General features: G+C 51.3%; 1 long non-coding RNA gene across 1 annotated transcript; it reads left to right on the top strand.

The window, feature by feature from the left end:
* Positions 1-800: 800 nt before the first annotated feature.
* On the top strand, positions 801-15,100 carry LOC148662518 (uncharacterized). Its single transcript, XR_015936331.1, has 5 exons — positions 801-881; positions 1,369-2,297; positions 9,503-9,558; positions 9,699-9,753; positions 13,127-15,100. It is a non-coding gene; the product is annotated as an uncharacterized LOC148662518 (long non-coding RNA).
* Positions 15,101-18,584: the final 3,484 nt, after the last annotated feature.

Raw genomic sequence — 18,584 nt, forward strand, 5'->3', positions numbered from 1 at the left:
GTCATCGCCCCCGGTCCTGCGCCCCGGACTCTTCCAGAGCCCCACCAGGAGCACAGGGTTCAAACACAGAGTCACTGAGTGTGTCATCGCCCCCGGTCCTGCGCCCCGGACTCTTCCAGAGCCCCACCAGGAGCACAGGGTTCAAACACAGAGTCACTGAGTGTGTCATCGCCCCCGGTCCTGCGCCCCAGACTCTTCCAGAGCCCCACCAGGAGCACAGGGTTCAAACAGAGTCACTGAGTCTGTCATCGCCCCCGGTCCTGCGCCCCGGACTCTTCCAGAGCCCCACCAGGAGCACAGGGTTCAAACACAGAGTCACTGAGTCTGTCATCGCCCCCGGTCCTGCGCCCCAGACTCTTCCAGAGCCCCACCAGGAGCACAGGGTTCAAACACAGAGTCACTGAGTCTGTCATTGCCCCCGGTCCTGCGCCCCAGACTCTTCCAGAGCCCCACCAGGAGCACAGGGTTCACACATTAGATCACTGTATTAACTGGTGCTCTCCCTGTGTTTATTGGTGCTCGCTGTATCAATTGGTATCAATCGCTGTATGCTGAATGAACTGCTGTTTCTTTGTGTTAATGGATGTGCTCTCTATGTATTAACTGGTGCTCTCCCTGTGTTTATCGGTGTGCTCGCTGTATGCTGTGTTAACTGGTGCTCTCCCTGTGTTTATTGGTGTGCTCGCTGTATGCTGTATTAACTGGTGCTCTCCCTGTGTTTTAATTGCCCCTCAGGGGTGAGTCCAGTGCCCTGGGACGCTGCTCTCCCACACTTACCTCTGCTCCTCTGGGTGTCCCTCTGTCTCGGCGCCTGGCTGGGTGGGAGACGAGCTCTCTGTCTGCCTGCGCTGGTATCGCACTCTGCCTCGCTGACGCAGCCGGTATGGAAATAGAGCTCGATCACGTGGCCCCAGCTCACAGCTTGGACAAGGGTGTGTCTGTGAAGCCCATAGAAAACACATCTGACACAGATCTCTCCTGCTCTGGAGCTCTGGAGCCCCACAGGGGCAGAAACTGTTGCATCCCCCTACCCCAGCTCCAGAGCTCAGCCCCTCTACCCCAGCTCCAGAGCTCAGCCCCTCTACCCCAGCTCCAGAGCTCAGCCCCCTCTACCCCAGCTCCAGAGCTCAGCCCCTCTACCCCAGCTCCAGAGCTCAGCCCCTCTACCCCAGCTCCAGAGCTCAGCCCCCTCTACCCCAGCTCCAGAGACCAGCCCCTCTACCCCAGCTCCAGAGACCAGCCCCTCTACCCCAGCTCAGGGGTGACAGAACAGACCCCCAAGTACAGATCGCATCTCCAGCCTTTTTTTATGTTTTCGATCTGGCTGCCAGTCTGATCTGATTATTCGGGCGTTTTCATTTCCCCCAGACGCAGCTCCTGCAGGAGGACAGGGAGAGGGCAGGGAGGCTGTGGGACGTCCGGGAAGCTCCGGGACAGGTGGGCAGGGAATGGGAATGTGGGAGCTGCCCCCCGTGTTTGGAAACAGGGCCAGGCAGCCAGGGGTGAAGTGGGGGTATCACTGTACCAGGACTGGAGAGGGCGCCCCCAGACCTGCAGTTAGAGGACAAGGGGCTGTGCTTGACTGGTCAGCACAGGAGGGGACAGGGGACCCCATCAGCACCGCAGGTGAGGGCAGACCAGGTGAGTCTCTCCTTCACAGCCCCCCTGGTGAAAGAGGAGCGCTGGTATGATATAGTGTAGAACAGTGAGACTACTGACAGGGTGCTTTTATTGGCAGGCTTAGTAACAGAAGCATTACTGTTACTCAGGTTGCTAATAAACTTGTTTTCAGTAGCAGCACTATTAATGGAAGCAGCAGTACTGTTACTGTAAGGAGCAGCAAGAGTAACTGAAGTCATATTGTTGTTACCGGTACTAAACATGTGCGAAACACCATCAGGAGTGAGAGAAGATTATAGGATGTTATTGTCCTCTGAGGGAAATTTTGTTATGGACACCCAGCATTCCTGTACATTTAAATAGAATGCAAACAAAAGAAAGAGGAAAAAACATTGCACATTATTCTATTACAATATAAAGAGGAAAACATGGGGGAGTGAGAGAGATCGGACTTCTCTGCTTTGGCTGTGAGAGAATCCGCACAGCGCCTCTGTGCCGAGTGATGATCTCGTCGGTCTCAGCTGTAAATACAGTTTTAAAAGCTGTGGGCAGTTTCTCTCTCAGTAAGGTGAACAACATCACAGTCTGGAAGAGACGAGAGAAGACCAGCTTCAGTCTGAGAGCGATGGCAGAGGCAGACTGCGGCCTTCGGGCCCAGGAAACCTTCAGTGTCACAGGTAGGGATCGGGAGTTGTGCTAGAGGTGGGATACTCTCTCCTAACTTTCTTTTCCCTGATTGTCCAGGATATTCCAGAGGCTGACAGTGGGAAGACAGGTAGGGATCGGGAGTTGTGCTAGAGATCAGATACTCTCTCCTAACTTTCTTTTCCCTGATTGTCCAGGATATTCCAGAGGCTGACAGTGGGAAGACAGGTATAGATTGGGAGTTGTGCTAGAGGTGGGATACTCTCTCCCAATTTTCTTTTCCCTGATTGTCCAGGATATTCCAGAGGCTGACAGTGGGAAGACAGGTAGGGATCGGGAGTTGTGCTGGAGGTGGGATACTCTCTCCTAACTTTCTTTTCCCTGATTGTCCAGGATATTCCAGAGGCTGACAGTGGGAAGAAAGGTAGGGATCAGGAGTTGTGCTAGAGGTGGGATACTCTCTCCTAACTTTCTTTTCCCTGATTGTCCAGGATATTCCAGAGGCTGACAGTGGGAAGACAGGTATAGATTGGGAGTTGTGCTAGAGGTGGGATACTCTCTCCTAACTTTCTTTTCCCTGATTGTCCAGGATATTCCAGAGGCTGACAGTGGGAAGACAGGTATAGATTGGGAGTTGTGCTAGAGGTGGGATACTCTCTCCCAATTTTCTTTTCCCTGATTGTCCAGGATATTCCAGAGGCTGACAGTGGGAAGACAGGTAGGGATCGGGAGTTGTGCTGGAGGTGGGATACTCTCTCCTAACTTTCTTTTCCCTGATTGTCCAGGATATTCCAGAGGCTGACAGTGGGAAGAAAGGTAGGGATCAGGAGTTGTGCTAGAGGTGGGATACTCTCTCCTAACTTTCTTTTCCCTGATTGTCCAGGATATTCCAGAGGCTGACAGTGGGAAGACAGGTAGGGATCGGGAGTTGTGCTAGAGATCAGATACTCTCTCCTAACTTTCTTTTCCCTGATTGTCCAGGATATTCCAGTGGCTGACAGTGGGAAGACAGGTAGGGATCGGGAGTTGTGCTAGAGGTGGGATACTCTCTCCTTACTTTCTTTTCCCTGATTGTCCAGGATATTCCAGAGGCTGACAGTGGGAAGACAGGTAGGGATCGGGAGTTGTGCTGGAGGTGGGATACTCTCTCCTAACTTTCTTTTCTCTGATTGTCCAGGATATTCCAGTGGCTGACAGTGGGAAGACAGGTAGGGATCGGGAGTTGTGCTAGAGATCAGATACTCTCTCCTAACTTTCTTTTCCCTGATTGTCCAGGATATTCCAGTGGCTGACAGTGGGAAGACAGGTAGGGATCGGGAGTTGTGCTAGAGGTGGGATACTCTCTCCTTACTTTCTTTTCCCTGATTGTCCAGGATATTCCAGAGGCTGACAGTGGGAAGACAGGTAGGGATCGGGAGTTGTGCTGGAGGTGGGATACTCTCTCCTAACTTTCTTTTCTCTGATTGTCCAGGATATTCCAGAGGCTGACAGTGGGAAGACAGGTAGGGATCGGGAGTTGTGCTGGAGGTGGGATACTCTCTCCTAACTTTCTTTTCCCTGATTGTCCAGGATATTCCAGAGGCTGACAGTGGGAAGACAGGTGTTGATCGGGAGTTGTGCTAGAGGTGGGATACTCTCTCCTTTCTTTTCCCTGATTGTCCAGGATATTCCAGTGGCTGACAGTGGGAAGACAGGTAGGGATCGGGAGTTGTGCTGGAGGTGGGATACTCTCTCCTAACTCTCTTTTCCCTGATTGTCCAGGATATTCCATAGGCTGACAGTGGGAGGACAGGTAGGGATCGGGAGTTGTGCTAGAGTTTAGATACTCTCTCCTAACTTTCTTTTCCCTGATTGTCCAGGATATTCCAGTGGCTGACAGTGGGAAGACAGGTATAGATTGGGAGTTGTGCTAGAGGTGGGATACTCTCTCCTAACTTTCATTTCCCTGATTTTGCAGGATATTCCAGAGGCAGACAGTGGGAAGACAGGTATAGATTGGGAGTTGTGCTAGAGGTGGGATACTCTCTCCTAACTTTCATTTCCCTTATTTTCCAGGATATTCCAGAGGCTGACAGTGGGAAGACAGGTAGGGATCAGGAGTTGTGCTAGAGGTGTGAAGCTCTCTCCTATCTTTCTTTTCCCTGATTTTCCAGGATATTCCAGAGGCTGACAGTGGGAAGACAGGTAGGGATCGGGAGTTGTACTAGAGGTGGGATACTCTCTCCTAACTTTCTTTTCCCTGATTGTCCAGGATATTCCAGAGGCTGACAGTGGGAAGACAGGTAGGGATCGGGAGTTGTGCTAGAGATCAGATACTCTCTCCTAACTTTCTTTTCCCTGATTGTCCAGGATATTCCAGAGGCTGACAGTGGGAAGACAGGTATAGATTGGGAGTTGTGCTAGAGGTGGGATACTCTCTCCTAATTTTCTTTTCCCTGATTGTCCAGGATATTCCAGAGGCTGACAGTGGGAAGACAGGTAGGGATCGGGAGTTGTGCTGGAGGTGGGATACTCTCTCCTAACTTTCTTTTCCCTGATTGTCCAGGATATTCCAGAGGCTGACAGTGGGAAGAAAGGTAGGGATCAGGAGTTGTGCTAGAGGTGGGATACTCTCTCCTAACTTTCTTTTCCCTGATTGTCCAGGATATTCCAGAGGCTGACAGTGGGAAGACAGGTATAGATTGGGAGTTGTGCTAGAGGTGGGATACTCTCTCCTAATTTTCTTTTCCCTGATTGTCCAGGATATTCCAGAGGCTGACAGTGGGAAGACAGGTAGGGATCGGGAGTTGTGCTAGAGATCAGATACTCTCTCCTAACTTTCTTTTCCCTGATTGTCCAGGATATTCCAGTGGCTGACAGTGGGAAGACAGGTAGGGATCGGGAGTTGTGCTAGAGGTGGGATACTCTCTCCTAACTTTCTTTTCCCTGATTGTCCAGGATATTCCAGAGGCTGACAGTGGGAAGACAGGTGTTGATCGGGAGTTGTGCTAGAGGTGGGATACTCTCTCCTTTCTTTTCCCTGATTGTCCAGGATATTCCAGTGGCTGACAGTGGGAAGACAGGTAGGGATCGGGAGTTGTGCTGGAGGTGGGATACTCTCTCCTAACTCTCTTTTCCCTGATTGTCCAGGATATTCCATAGGCTGACAGTGGGAGGACAGGTAGGGATCGGGAGTTGTGCTAGAGTTTAGATACTCTCTCCTAACTTTCTTTTCCCTGATTGTCCAGGATATTCCAGTGGCTGACAGTGGGAAGACAGGTATAGATTGGGAGTTGTGCTAGAGGTGGGATACTCTCTCCTAACTTTCATTTCCCTGATTTTGCAGGATATTCCAGAGGCAGACAGTGGGAAGACAGGTATAGATTGGGAGTTGTGCTAGAGGTGGGATACTCTCTCCTAACTTTCATTTCCCTTATTTTCCAGGATATTCCAGAGGCTGACAGTGGGAAGACAGGTAGGGATCAGGAGTTGTGCTAGAGGTGTGAAGCTCTCTCCTATCTTTCTTTTCCCTGATTTTCCAGGATATTCCAGAGGCTGACAGTGGGAAGACAGGTAGGGATCGGGAGTTGTACTAGAGGTGGGATACTCTCTCCTAACTTTCTTTTCCCTGATTGTCCAGGATATTCCAGAGGCTGACAGTGGGAAGACAGGTAGGGATCGGGAGTTGTGCTAGAGGTGGGATACTCTCTCCTAACTTTCTTTTCCCTGATTGTCCAGGATATTCCAGTGGCTGACAGTGGGAAGACAGGTAGGGATGGGGAGTTGTGCTAGAGGTGGGATACTCTCTCCTAACTTTCTTTTCCCTGATTTTCCAGGATATTCCAGAGGCTGACAGTGGGAAGACAGGTATGAACAGGGAGTTGTTCTAGAGGTGGGATACTCTCTCCTTACTTTCTTTTCCCTGATTGTCCAGGATATTCCAGAGGCTGACAGTGGGAAGACAGGTAGGGATCGGGAGTTGTGCTGGAGGTGGGATACTCTCTCCTAACTTTCTTTTCCCTGATTGTCCAGGATATTCCAGTGGCTGACAGTGGGAAGACAGGTAGGGATGGGGAGTTGTGCTAGAGGTGGGATACTCTCTCCTTACTTTCTTTTCCCTGATTGTCCAGGATATTCCAGAGGCTGACAGTGGGAAGACAGGTAGGGATCGGGAGTTGTGCTGGAGGTGGGATACTCTCTCCTAACTTTCTTTTCCCTGATTGTCCAGGATATTCCAGTGGCTGACAGTGGGAAGACAGGTAGGGATGGGGAGTTGTGCTAGAGGTGGGATACTCTCTCCTAACTTTCTTTTCCCTGATTTTCCAGGATGTTCCAGAGGCTGACAGTGGGAAGACAGGTATGAACAGGGAGTTGTTCTAGAGGTGTGAAGCTCTCTTCTAACTTTCTTTTCCCTGATTGTCCAGGATATTCCAGTGGCTGACAGTGGGAAGACAGGTAGGGATCGGGAGTTGTGCTAGAGGTGGGATACTCTCTCCTTACTTTCTTTTCCCTGATTGTCCAGGATATTCCAGAGGCTGACAGTGGGAAGACAGGTAGGGATCGGGAGTTGTGCTGGAGGTGGGATACTCTCTCCTAACTTTCTTTTCTCTGATTGTCCAGGATATTCCAGTGGCTGACAGTGGGAAGACAGGTAGGGATCGGGAGTTGTGCTAGAGGTGGGATACTCTCTCCTAACTTTCTTTTCCCTGATTGTCCAGGATATTCCAGAGGCTGACAGTGGGAAGACAGGTGTTGATCGGGAGTTGTGCTAGAGGTGGGATACTCTCTCCTTTCTTCTCCCTGATTGTCCAGGATATTCCAGTGGCTGACAGTGGGAAGACAGGTAGGGATCGGGAGTTGTGCTGGAGGTGGGATACTCTCTCCTAACTCTCTTTTCCCTGATTGTCCAGGATATTCCATAGGCTGACAGTGGGAGGACAGGTAGGGATCGGGAGTTGTGCTAGAGTTTAGATACTCTCTCCTAACTTTCTTTTCCCTGATTGTCCAGGATATTCCAGTGGCTGACAGTGGGAAGACAGGTATAGATTGGGAGTTGTGCTAGAGGTGGGATACTCTCTCCTAACTTTCATTTCCCTGATTTTGCAGGATATTCCAGAGGCAGACAGTGGGAAGACAGGTATAGATTGGGAGTTGTGCTAGAGGTGGGATACTCTCTCCTAACTTTCATTTCCCTTATTTTCCAGGATATTCCAGAGGCTGACAGTGGGAAGACAGGTAGGGATCAGGAGTTGTGCTAGAGGTGTGAAGCTCTCTCCTATCTTTCTTTTCCCTGATTTTCCAGGATATTCCAGAGGCTGACAGTGGGAAGACAGGTAGGGATCGGGAGTTGTACTAGAGGTGGGATACTCTCTCCTAACTTTCTTTTCCCTGATTGTCCAGGATATTCCAGAGGCTGACAGTGGGAAGACAGGTAGGGATCGGGAGTTGTGCTAGAGATCAGATACTCTCTCCTAACTTTCTTTTCCCTGATTGTCCAGGATATTCCAGAGGCTGACAGTGGGAAGACAGGTATAGATTGGGAGTTGTGCTAGAGGTGGGATACTCTCTCCTAATTTTCTTTTCCCTGATTGTCCAGGATATTCCAGAGGCTGACAGTGGGAAGACAGGTAGGGATCGGGAGTTGTGCTGGAGGTGGGATACTCTCTCCTAACTTTCTTTTCCCTGATTGTCCAGGATATTCCAGAGGCTGACAGTGGGAAGAAAGGTAGGGATCAGGAGTTGTGCTAGAGGTGGGATACTCTCTCCTAACTTTCTTTTCCCTGATTGTCCAGGATATTCCAGAGGCTGACAGTGGGAAGACAGGTATAGATTGGGAGTTGTGCTAGAGGTGGGATACTCTCTCCTAATTTTCTTTTCCCTGATTGTCCAGGATATTCCAGAGGCTGACAGTGGGAAGACAGGTATAGATTGGGAGTTGTGCTAGAGGTGGGATACTCTCTCCTAATTTTCTTTTCCCTGATTGTCCAGGATATTCCAGAGGCTGACAGTGGGAAGACAGGTAGGGATCGGGAGTTGTGCTAGAGATCAGATACTCTCTCCTAACTTTCTTTTCCCTGATTGTCCAGGATATTCCAGTGGCTGACAGTGGGAAGACAGGTAGGGATCGGGAGTTGTGCTAGAGGTGGGATACTCTCTCCTAACTTTCTTTTCCCTGATTGTCCAGGATATTCCAGAGGCTGACAGTGGGAAGACAGGTGTTGATCGGGAGTTGTGCTAGAGGTGGGATACTCTCTCCTTTCTTTTCCCTGATTGTCCAGGATATTCCAGTGGCTGACAGTGGGAAGACAGGTAGGGATCGGGAGTTGTGCTGGAGGTGGGATACTCTCTCCTAACTCTCTTTTCCCTGATTGTCCAGGATATTCCATAGGCTGACAGTGGGAGGACAGGTAGGGATCGGGAGTTGTGCTAGAGTTTAGATACTCTCTCCTAACTTTCTTTTCCCTGATTGTCCAGGATATTCCAGTGGCTGACAGTGGGAAGACAGGTATAGATTGGGAGTTGTGCTAGAGGTGGGATACTCTCTCCTAACTTTCATTTCCCTGATTTTGCAGGATATTCCAGAGGCAGACAGTGGGAAGACAGGTATAGATTGGGAGTTGTGCTAGAGGTGGGATACTCTCTCCTAACTTTCATTTCCCTTATTTTCCAGGATATTCCAGAGGCTGACAGTGGGAAGACAGGTAGGGATCAGGAGTTGTGCTAGAGGTGTGAAGCTCTCTCCTATCTTTCTTTTCCCTGATTTTCCAGGATATTCCAGAGGCTGACAGTGGGAAGACAGGTAGGGATCGGGAGTTGTACTAGAGGTGGGATACTCTCTCCTAACTTTCTTTTCCCTGATTGTCCAGGATATTCCAGAGGCTGACAGTGGGAAGACAGGTAGGGATCGGGAGTTGTGCTAGAGGTGGGATACTCTCTCCTAACTTTCTTTTCCCTGATTGTCCAGGATATTCCAGTGGCTGACAGTGGGAAGACAGGTAGGGATGGGGAGTTGTGCTAGAGGTGGGATACTCTCTCCTAACTTTCTTTTCCCTGATTTTCCAGGATGTTCCAGAGGCTGACAGTGGGAAGACAGGTATGAACAGGGAGTTGTTCTAGAGGTGTGAAGCTCTCTTCTAACTTTCTTTTTCCTTATTTTCCAGGATATTCCAGAGGCTGACAGTGGGAAGACAGGTGTGGATCGGGAGTTGTGCTAGAGGTGGGAAGCTCTCTTCTAACTTTCTTTTCCCTTGTTTTCCAGGATATTCCAGAGGCTGACAGTGGGATGACAGGACCAGATGGGGAGTAGTGATAGAGGTGAGACGCTCTGCCATAACCTTCTGTTCCCTGATTTTACAGGATATTCAAATGGCCGACAGTGGGAAGGTGGGTATGGATGGGGAGTTGTGATAGAGGTGGGATCCTCTCTCTTAACTTTCTGTTCCCTTGTTTTCCAGGAAGTCCAAACGCCGGCAATGGAAAGACCGGAGTGGATGAGGAGTTTGGTTGGAGGTAGGAGACTGTCCTGTCTTGATTTCTTCCTCCTTGTGTCAGTCTGTGTGCCTGTCTCTCCAGCTGCCTGTGGGCTGTGTCTACTGTGACAGATAGACTGTTCTGATACAGTGGTCATCACAGTGACTGTACTGTAGGGAGTGTGGTGTTGACAGTGGTGCGCTGCATTCTCACATATACTGTAACTTAATACTCACACTGGCACACCTGTGTGCTGAGCTCTCACCTGTACTGTGCTTTAGTATTGAAACCTGAGTATTGAACTCTCACATCTGTTGAACTTTAATACTGAAACCTGCGTGCTGATCTTTTCAACTGCGCTACAATACTCTAACATGCATACTGAACTCTCGGCTGTACTGAGCTTTAATACTCACAGCGACACACCTGTGTGCTGAACTCTCGGCTGTACTGAATTCTCGACGACACACTGGTATGGTTGTATTGCACTTGAATACTCACACCGACACTCCAGTGTGCTGACTTTGCGATTGTACTGCGATTTAATCTTCAGTGACACATCAGTCCGCTGAACTCTCTACTGTACTCTGTAATACTCAAGCCTGTTCACTGAACCCACCTGTACTGTACTATAATACTCCACACATCAGTGTGCTGAAATCTTGACTGTACTGTGCTTTAATAATCAGTGACACATCATTGTGGTCAAGTCTCACCTGTACTGTGCTGCAATACTCACACTGACACACCTGTGTGCTGAGCTCTCACCTGTACTGTGCTTTAGTATACAACCCTGAGTATTGAACTGTCATCTCTATTGAGCTTTAAACTCAAACCTGTGTGCTGAACGTTTGCCTGTACTGTGTTGTTCTACTCAACAGTGGTGTGCTGAATTCTCACAAATACTGTATCTACAATACACTGACACACCAGTCTACTGAACTCTCAACTGTACTGAGCTTTAATACTCACAGTGACATGTGTGAAGAACTCTGCTGTTTATACTACTTTATACTGCTGTTATACTGAAACCTGTATACTGATCTCTCACCGGTACTGCGCTGTAATACTCAAGGACACATCTGTGCACTGAAGGTCTCACCTGTACTGTGCTGTAATAGTGGCACACTGACACACCTGTGTGCTGAACTCACCTGTACTTTAATACACCAACACACCTGTGTGCTGAACTCGCCTGTACTTTAATACACCAACACGCCTGTGTACTGAACTCGCCTGTACTTTAATACACCAACACACCTGTGTACTGAACTCGCCTGTACTTTAATACACCAACACGCCTGTGTACTGAACTCGCCTGTACTTTAATACACCAACACGCCTGTGTACTGAACTCGCCTGTACTTTAATACACCAACACGCCTGTGTACTGAGATCTTGACTGGAACGTGCTTTAATAACCACTGACACATCATTGTGCTGAACTCTTGACTGTAATGTGCTTTAATTTGCATACCTGTGTACTGAACCAACCTGCACTGCAGTATAATACTCAAACTCGTGTGCTGAAATGTCAACAGTACTGACCTTTAATCAATGACAGACCATTGTGCTGAAGTCTCACCTGTACAGAAGTAGTGACACAGACACACCTGTGTGCTGAACTCCCCTCTTTACTGTGCTCTTTCCTGCTCTGTGCTTTACTAATCAACGACAGATCTGCTGACAGATCATCTTAAGTCTCACATCTGCTGTGCTATTAAAGTGACACGTGTGTGCTGAACTCTTCTGTATTGTTTTAATACTCAGTCCTGTGTGCTGAACCCACCTGTGCTGAAGTATAATACTGCAACACATCTATGTTCTGAAATCTCAACTGTAATGTTTTAATAATCAATGACTGATCATTGTGCTGAGCTCTCGGCTGTACTGTTCTGTAATAGTGACGCACCTGTGTGCTGAACCTCTTTTACTGTGCTATAACATTCAATCCAGGCGTCTGTACTGTATTACTCGTGTGAAGAACTCTCACCCATACTCTTGTAATACTCAAACCTGTGTACCGAATTCTTGCTGTACTATCTACACACTGACACTCCTGGTTGCTGAACTCTCTTGTTTTGTGTTCCAATACTCAAACCTGTGTACTGAACCCACCTGTACTGTAATACTGTTACACATCTGTGTTCTGAAATCTCGACTGTAATGTGCTTTAATAATCACTGACTGATCTTTGTGCTGACGTCTCACCTGTGTTGTGCTGTAATACTGACACTTGTGTGCTGAACTGTTTTGTACTGTTTTATATTTAAACCTGTGTATAGAATTTTTGCTGTAATATCTACACACTGACACACCTGTGTGCTGAACTCTGTTCTGTTTTGTATTCCAATACTCAAACCTGTGTACTGAACCCACCTGTACTGTAATACTCAAACACATCTGTGTACTGAAATCTCGACTGTAATGCTCTGTACTAATCAATGACTGATCATTGTGTTAAATGAACTGTACTGTACAAGTCACACACCTGTTTGCTGAACTCACCTGTACTCATTCTCAAACAAATCTATGTACTACAATCTCAACTGTATTGCTCTTTAATAATCAGTGACAGATTTTTGTACTGAAGTCTCAGTTGTACTGTACTGTAATAGTGACACTGCCCCACCTGTGTGCTGAACCTTACCTGTACTGTAATACTGAAATCTTGACTGTTATGCTCTGTACTAATCAATGACTGATCATTGTGTTGAAGAAACTGTACTGTAATAGTCACACCTGTGCTGAACCGCTGTCTGTACTGTGCTTTACTATGGAGTGACACTGCTCGGTGAAGAACTCTCACCCTTGAACTCTTGTAATACTCCAACTTGTGTATGACTTGTTGCCTGTACTGGGCTGTGATATTTGCACACTGACACACTCCTGTGCTGTACTCTCCTCTGTATATTTTTAATACTCCAACCTGTACTGTACTGTAATACTGAAACACATCTGTCCTGAAATTGTGACTGTAATGTGCTGTACTAATTGATGACAGATCATTGTGTTAAAATGTCACCTATACTGTAACGATGACACTGACAGCTGTGTGCTGAACTCTTCTGTACTGTAATACTCCACCCCTCTGTGTACTGAGATCTCGACTGTAGGAGTCAGTGCCTGATCATTGTGCCGCCGTCTCAGCCGTACTGTCCTGTAATATTGACACAACTGTGTGCTGAACTTCTGTCTGTACTGTGCTTTACTACTCAGTGATACTGTGAAAAACTCCTGCCTCTACCCTTGTTATACTCAGACCTGTGTATGAATTGACCGTTACTGTGCTGTGGTATTTACACTGTTGTATCAGACCTGCCTGTTTCCTGATTGACCTGCTCTCCTCTGGGGTCGGGTTAGTGAATCCCCTGTGTCTGTGAGTTAATCCTCCTCTGTCTCTGTGCTCCAGGACAGAGCTGCTGTTCTTGGTGTCTCCGTGGAGAAGCAGACTGCAGGGACCAGGAGCTGCGTACAAACACGCCGAGCGCGAGAGGCACACGCGTCTGGAGCACAGCAGCACCTCCTGCGCTGTGAGGACAGTGAGAGAGAGAGAGAGAGAGAGAGACTACTCCGCTGTCGCCTGGCCGCTGTCACTCAGGCCAGAGTCTGAGCTGCACCTGTGAGCCGATAAAGAGCAAAGAGCTGGACTCTGTCACCCGGGATCCCAACACCCTGCCTGAAGAGGATGAGTCTCAGTTTCCCTGAGGCCTGTGGCCGTCTGCTTTGCTGTTGGTATAACATCCTGGCAGCTTGTCTTGGTTTAAGAGTGTTGTTTATTTTTTTAGCATTTTCCTCATCATGGGTGTCCCTGTTTCAGGTTTATTTTTCCTCGAGAAGTGTCGAGGGGGAGTGGGAGGGGAAGTGCAGTACTGGCCTGTCTCCACCAGAGGGCAGGGTGGGAGATCCTCTCTCTCTTCCTGTCATCCCTGATCCTCTCCTTGTGCTGCAGGGGCTGTACCCCATTACCAATACCCTGTCCTTCTACTGCCATCGCACTTCCCTACACCCTCCATGAGCAGCTGGAGCTGGGGTCTGTCTCCTCTGTTTATCAGTGTCCCCTTTCATGGTTGCCAGTGTTGTGTCCCCCAGTAGTAGCTCTGGCTGTCCCAGGAGTCCCCTCCAGGTAAGGGCCAGGCTCACACCTATGGGGCTGCAGTCCAGCTGCTATTCATTTATATCTTCTGGTGGGGTTCAGTCTCCACCCTCTGGGCCTTCCTCACTGGAGCTGGCCTGCTGCAGGGCCACATGAACTACATTTCCCAGCATGCCATGGGGGGAGACCAGGGGCCAATGGGCTGCCTCCCCTGGGTTAATGAGGCTCAGCTGCTGTATATAAGGAGGCTGGCAGAGCTCAGCTCCTGCAGAGGGGTGGAGGGGGGAGGCAGTAGGAGATGGCTTGTTTTGGGGAAGGAAACATCTTCCCTGCAGGGAAACTGGCAGCAGCTGTAAGAAAGGAAGAGAATGGGGGTGGGGACAAGCGGGGTGGTTCTCCCTGCGTCAGGAGCCGTCCTGCTGGGGTCCAGATTTGATTTCTCTTCCTTATTCAGAGCTCTCCAGGGGGAGCAGGATCTGTGTTCCTGCTGCTTGATAGCCCAGCAGGGAGGGGGGCTCTGGTGTGAACTGCAGGGCCAGTGTCCCTTTCCTCTCCCAGGAGGCTCAGCAGGAGCCCTCATAAACCTCCAGAACTAGACTGGGCAGGGGCCCTTATTTCTTCCTGGGCTTGTTTGTCAGGGACCTGCCGTGGACGGGTGCTGGTGCCCCCCTGTCACTTGACACCCCTCCTACGCAGACCCTTAGCAACAGGGATCAGCCAGAGACTCATCACTGGTTTTTCTCCTCCATCTTTTCTAGCTGGGAGGGGTCGAGGGGCTCACCTGGGCCCAGTCCTCCAGTGCAGGAGGCCCAGCGGGGCAGCTCTGGGCACAAACACAGCCACAAGGTAAGGGATCGCAGTGCTCTTTATTCACAGCGAGGGACACAGCAGGCCAGAAACCACAAGACCGACCCTCGCTCTTACCTGGAGCCACCACCAGCTTCAAACCAGGCCTGTGGCAAGAAAGCCAGCACTCCCAGTTCAGACCTTTTCCTCTTCTGACACAGCAGCAGAGCTCTGAAGCTCTTCTCTCCTGCTCTGCTCAGCACAACCACTCTCTTCCCCCAGCCAAGGCCGGACTGAAGGGCTCTGCTGCCTGCTTTTTAAATGTCTCCCGACCAATGGGCTTCCACCAATGAGCCAGGTAATTGTGCTTCGGCACGGCCTGCTGGGAAATGGAGTCGACATCTTGCTGCCCCTCACAGCGTCCAGAGCGAGTGGCACAGGAGCTGTTCCTGAAGTAGCTGAGCCCGTCGGCGAGGGAAATAAATCCAATTCAAATAAAAAAGAGCAAGTAGTCTTCTGGGATGAGTAAAATAATCATTGTTAACGTTTGTGAGAATTCAATGTAAAACACTTGTCCTGTGGAGGGTTTGAACCTGCAGGCTGGAGGGGAGCAGGCGAGAGCTCTTCCACAGAGCCACCGTGTCTCTCTGCAGGCTGGGGCTCCTGTGGGCTCTTGCTCTTCCCGGCTCAGGGTTCCAGACTGAGCAGTAAAAGGCAGAGCGATGGCTCCTCTCAGGGCAGGAGTAGGTGGAGGAGTGGAGATGGTGCTGCGCTCATGACTGGGAGGTTGTGAGTTCAAATCCCAAGTGGGACCTGAGGTTGGTAAGAAAAGTACATGATCTCAGTGTCTTGATTTATCAACATGTCTCTGTTTTCAAGAATTAAATTGAATAAAACAAGCAGCTAGTTTCTCCCTGGATTTGAACCCACAACCTCACTGGTACAGAGGCAGAGCTCTTCCACTGAGCCACCGTGTCTCTGTTGGTCTGGGGCTCCTGTGGGCTCTTGGTCTTCTTCCCAGTTCAGGGCTGAAACGGAGGGATAAGAGCCGGACCGAATCCCTCTCCCCTTGGGCCTGGAGCAGGTGGAGGAGTGGAGATGGTGCTGCACTCATGACCAGGAGGTTGTGGGTTCAAGTCCTGGCTGATCCCTGGTAAGTAAACCAAGGTGAGTATCGGAGGTGAGTATGTGGGCAGGATGATGGGGAGGGGCTATTACTGGGGGGTAGTGGGGGGGTGGAGGAGGCAGAGCAGGGCCAGGAACAGGTAGTGCGGTGGGCTAGGGAGGGGTGGAGGAGGCAGAGCAGGGCCAGGAACAGGTAGTGGGGTGGGCTAGGAAGGGAGGGGTGGTGGAGGAGGCAGAGCAGGGCTAGGGGGAGAAGCAGGTAGTGGGATGGGCTAGGTAGGGCAGAGCAGTTACTGGGTTAGATTAGAGGGGTGGAGGAGTGGGCTAGGGGGAGCTGTAGAGTAGAGTAGGGCTAGGTTAGACAGGGGTAGTGGTGGGGTGGAGGAGGCAGGGCTAGGGCTAGGGTGAGGTGGAGGTGTAGGGTAGTCAGGGGTAGTGGTGGGGTGGAGGAGGCAGGGCTAGGGCTAGGGTGAGGTGGAGGTGTAGGGTAGTCAGGGGTAGTGGTGGGGTGGAGGAGGCAGGGCTAGGGCTAGGGTGAGGTGGAGGTGTAGGGTAGTCAGGGGTAGTGGTGGGGTGGAGGAGGCAGGGCTAGGGTGAGGTGGAGGTGTAGGGTAGTCAGGGGTAGTGGTGGGGTGGAGGAGGCAGGGCTAGGGTGAGGTGGAGGTGTAGGGTAGTCAAGAGTAGTGGTGGGGTGGAGGAGGCAGGGGTAGGTGGAGGTGAGAGGAGAGGAGGAGTGGCAGGTGGCCTGGGCCTGAGGGGCAGCAAGAGGAGTTGGGAGGGGGGCCCAGGCCAAGGTGGGGGGTGGAGGCAGGGCTAGGAGGAGATGGGGTGGGTGGAGTGCAGGAGGGAGGAGAATAGGGGGGGTGGGCAGAGTGGAGGAGGTGGTGGTGGTGGTGGCAGCAGCAGGAGGGGGGAGGGGGCTAGAGCACCTCCACTTTTGCTATCTCCCCCATCCCCATGTAGTCTGAGACTCATTGGGAAGGGGCCTCCCTTCTCTGAGACTACATGGGGGGTGGGGTGGGGTGGGGGGGGGGGGGAGAGATAGCAAAAGTGGAGGTGCCTAGCCCCCTCCCCCCTCCTGCTGCTGCCACCACCACCACCACCTCCTCCACTCTGCCCACCCCCCCTATTCTCCTCCCTCCTGCACTCCACCCACCCCATCTCCTCCTAGCCCTGCCTCCACCCCCCACCTTGGCCTGGGCCCCCCTCCCAACTCCTCTTGCTGCCCCTCAGGCCCAGGCCACCTGCCACTCCTCCTCTCCTCTCACCTCCACCTCACCCTAGCCCTACCCCTGCCTCCTCCACCCCACCACTACTCTTGACTACCCTACACCTCCACCTCACCCTAGCCCTGCCTCCTCCACCCCACCACTACCCCTGACTACCCTACACCTCCACCTCACCCTAGCCCTGCCTCCTCCACCCCACCACTACCCCTGACTACCCTACACCTCACCCTAGCCCTGCCCCTGCCTCCTCCACCCCACCACTACCCCTGACTACCCTACACCTCCACCTCGCCCTGCCCCTGCCTCCTCCACCCCACCACTACCCCTGACTACCCTACACCTCCACCTCGCCCTGCCCCTGCCTCCTCCACCCCACCACTACCCCTGACTACCCTACACCTCCACCTCGCCCTGGCCCTGCCTCCTCCACCCCACCACTACCCCTGTCTAACCTAGCCCTACTCTACTCTACAGCTCCCCCTAGCCCACTCCTCCACCCCTCTAATCTAACCCAGTAACTGCCCTGCCCTACCTAGCCCACCCCACTACCTGCCTCTCCCCCTAGCCCTGCTCTGCCTCCTCCACCCCTCCCTTCCTAGCCCACCCCACTACCTGTTCCTGGCCCTGCTCTGCCTCCTCCACCCCCCCACTACCCCCCAGTAATAGCCCCTCCCCATCATCCTGCCCACATACTCACCTCCGATACTCACCTTGGTTTACTTACCAGGGATCAGCCAGGACTTGAACCCACAACCTCCTGGTCATGAGCGCAGCACCGTCTCCACTCCTCCACCTGCTCCAGGCCCAAGGGGAGAGGGATTCGGTCCGGCTCTTATCCCTCCATTTCAGCCCTGAACTGGGAAGAAGACCAAGAGCCCACAGGAGCCCCAGGCCAACAGGGACACGGTGGCTCAGTGGAAGAGCTCTGCCTCTGTACCAGAGAGGTTGTGGGTTCAAGTCCAGGGAGAAACTAGCTGCTTGTTTTATTCAATTTAATTCTTGAAAACAGAGACATGTTGATAAATCGAGACACTGAGATCATGTACTTTTCTTACCCACCTGGGATTTGAACTCACAACCTCCCAGTCACGAGCGCAGCACCATCTCCACTCCTCCACCTGCTCCTGCCCTGAGAGGAGACGCCATCGCTCTGCCTTTTACTGCTCAGTCTGGAACCCTGAGCCGGGAAGAGCAAGAGCCCACAGGAGCCCCAGCCTGAAGAGAGACACGGTGGCTCTGTGGAAGAGCTCTCGCCTGCTCCCCTCCAGCCTGCAGGTTCAAATCCTCCACAGGACAAGTGTTTTACATTGAATTCTCACAAACGTTGACAACTATTATTTTACTCATCCCAGAAGACTACTTGCTCTTTTTTATTTGAATTGGATTTATTTCCCTTGCCGACGGGCTCAGCTACTTCAGGAACAGCTTCTGTGCCACTCGCTCTGGACGCTGTGAGGGGCAGCAGGATGTCGACTCCATTTCCCAGCAGGCCGTGCCGAAGCACAATTACCTGGCTAACTGGTGGAAGCCCATTGGTCGGGAGACATTTAAAAAGCAGGCAGCAGAGCCCTTCAGTCCGGCCTTGGCTGGGGAAGAGAGTGGTTGTGCTGAGTGGAGCAGGAGAGAGGAGCTTC

The sequence above is a fragment of the Lepisosteus platostomus genome, chromosome 5, assembly GCF_059453375.1.
Source record: "Lepisosteus platostomus isolate fLepPlt1 chromosome 5, fLepPlt1.hap1, whole genome shotgun sequence".
Lineage (NCBI taxonomy): Eukaryota > Metazoa > Chordata > Actinopteri > Semionotiformes > Lepisosteidae > Lepisosteus > Lepisosteus platostomus.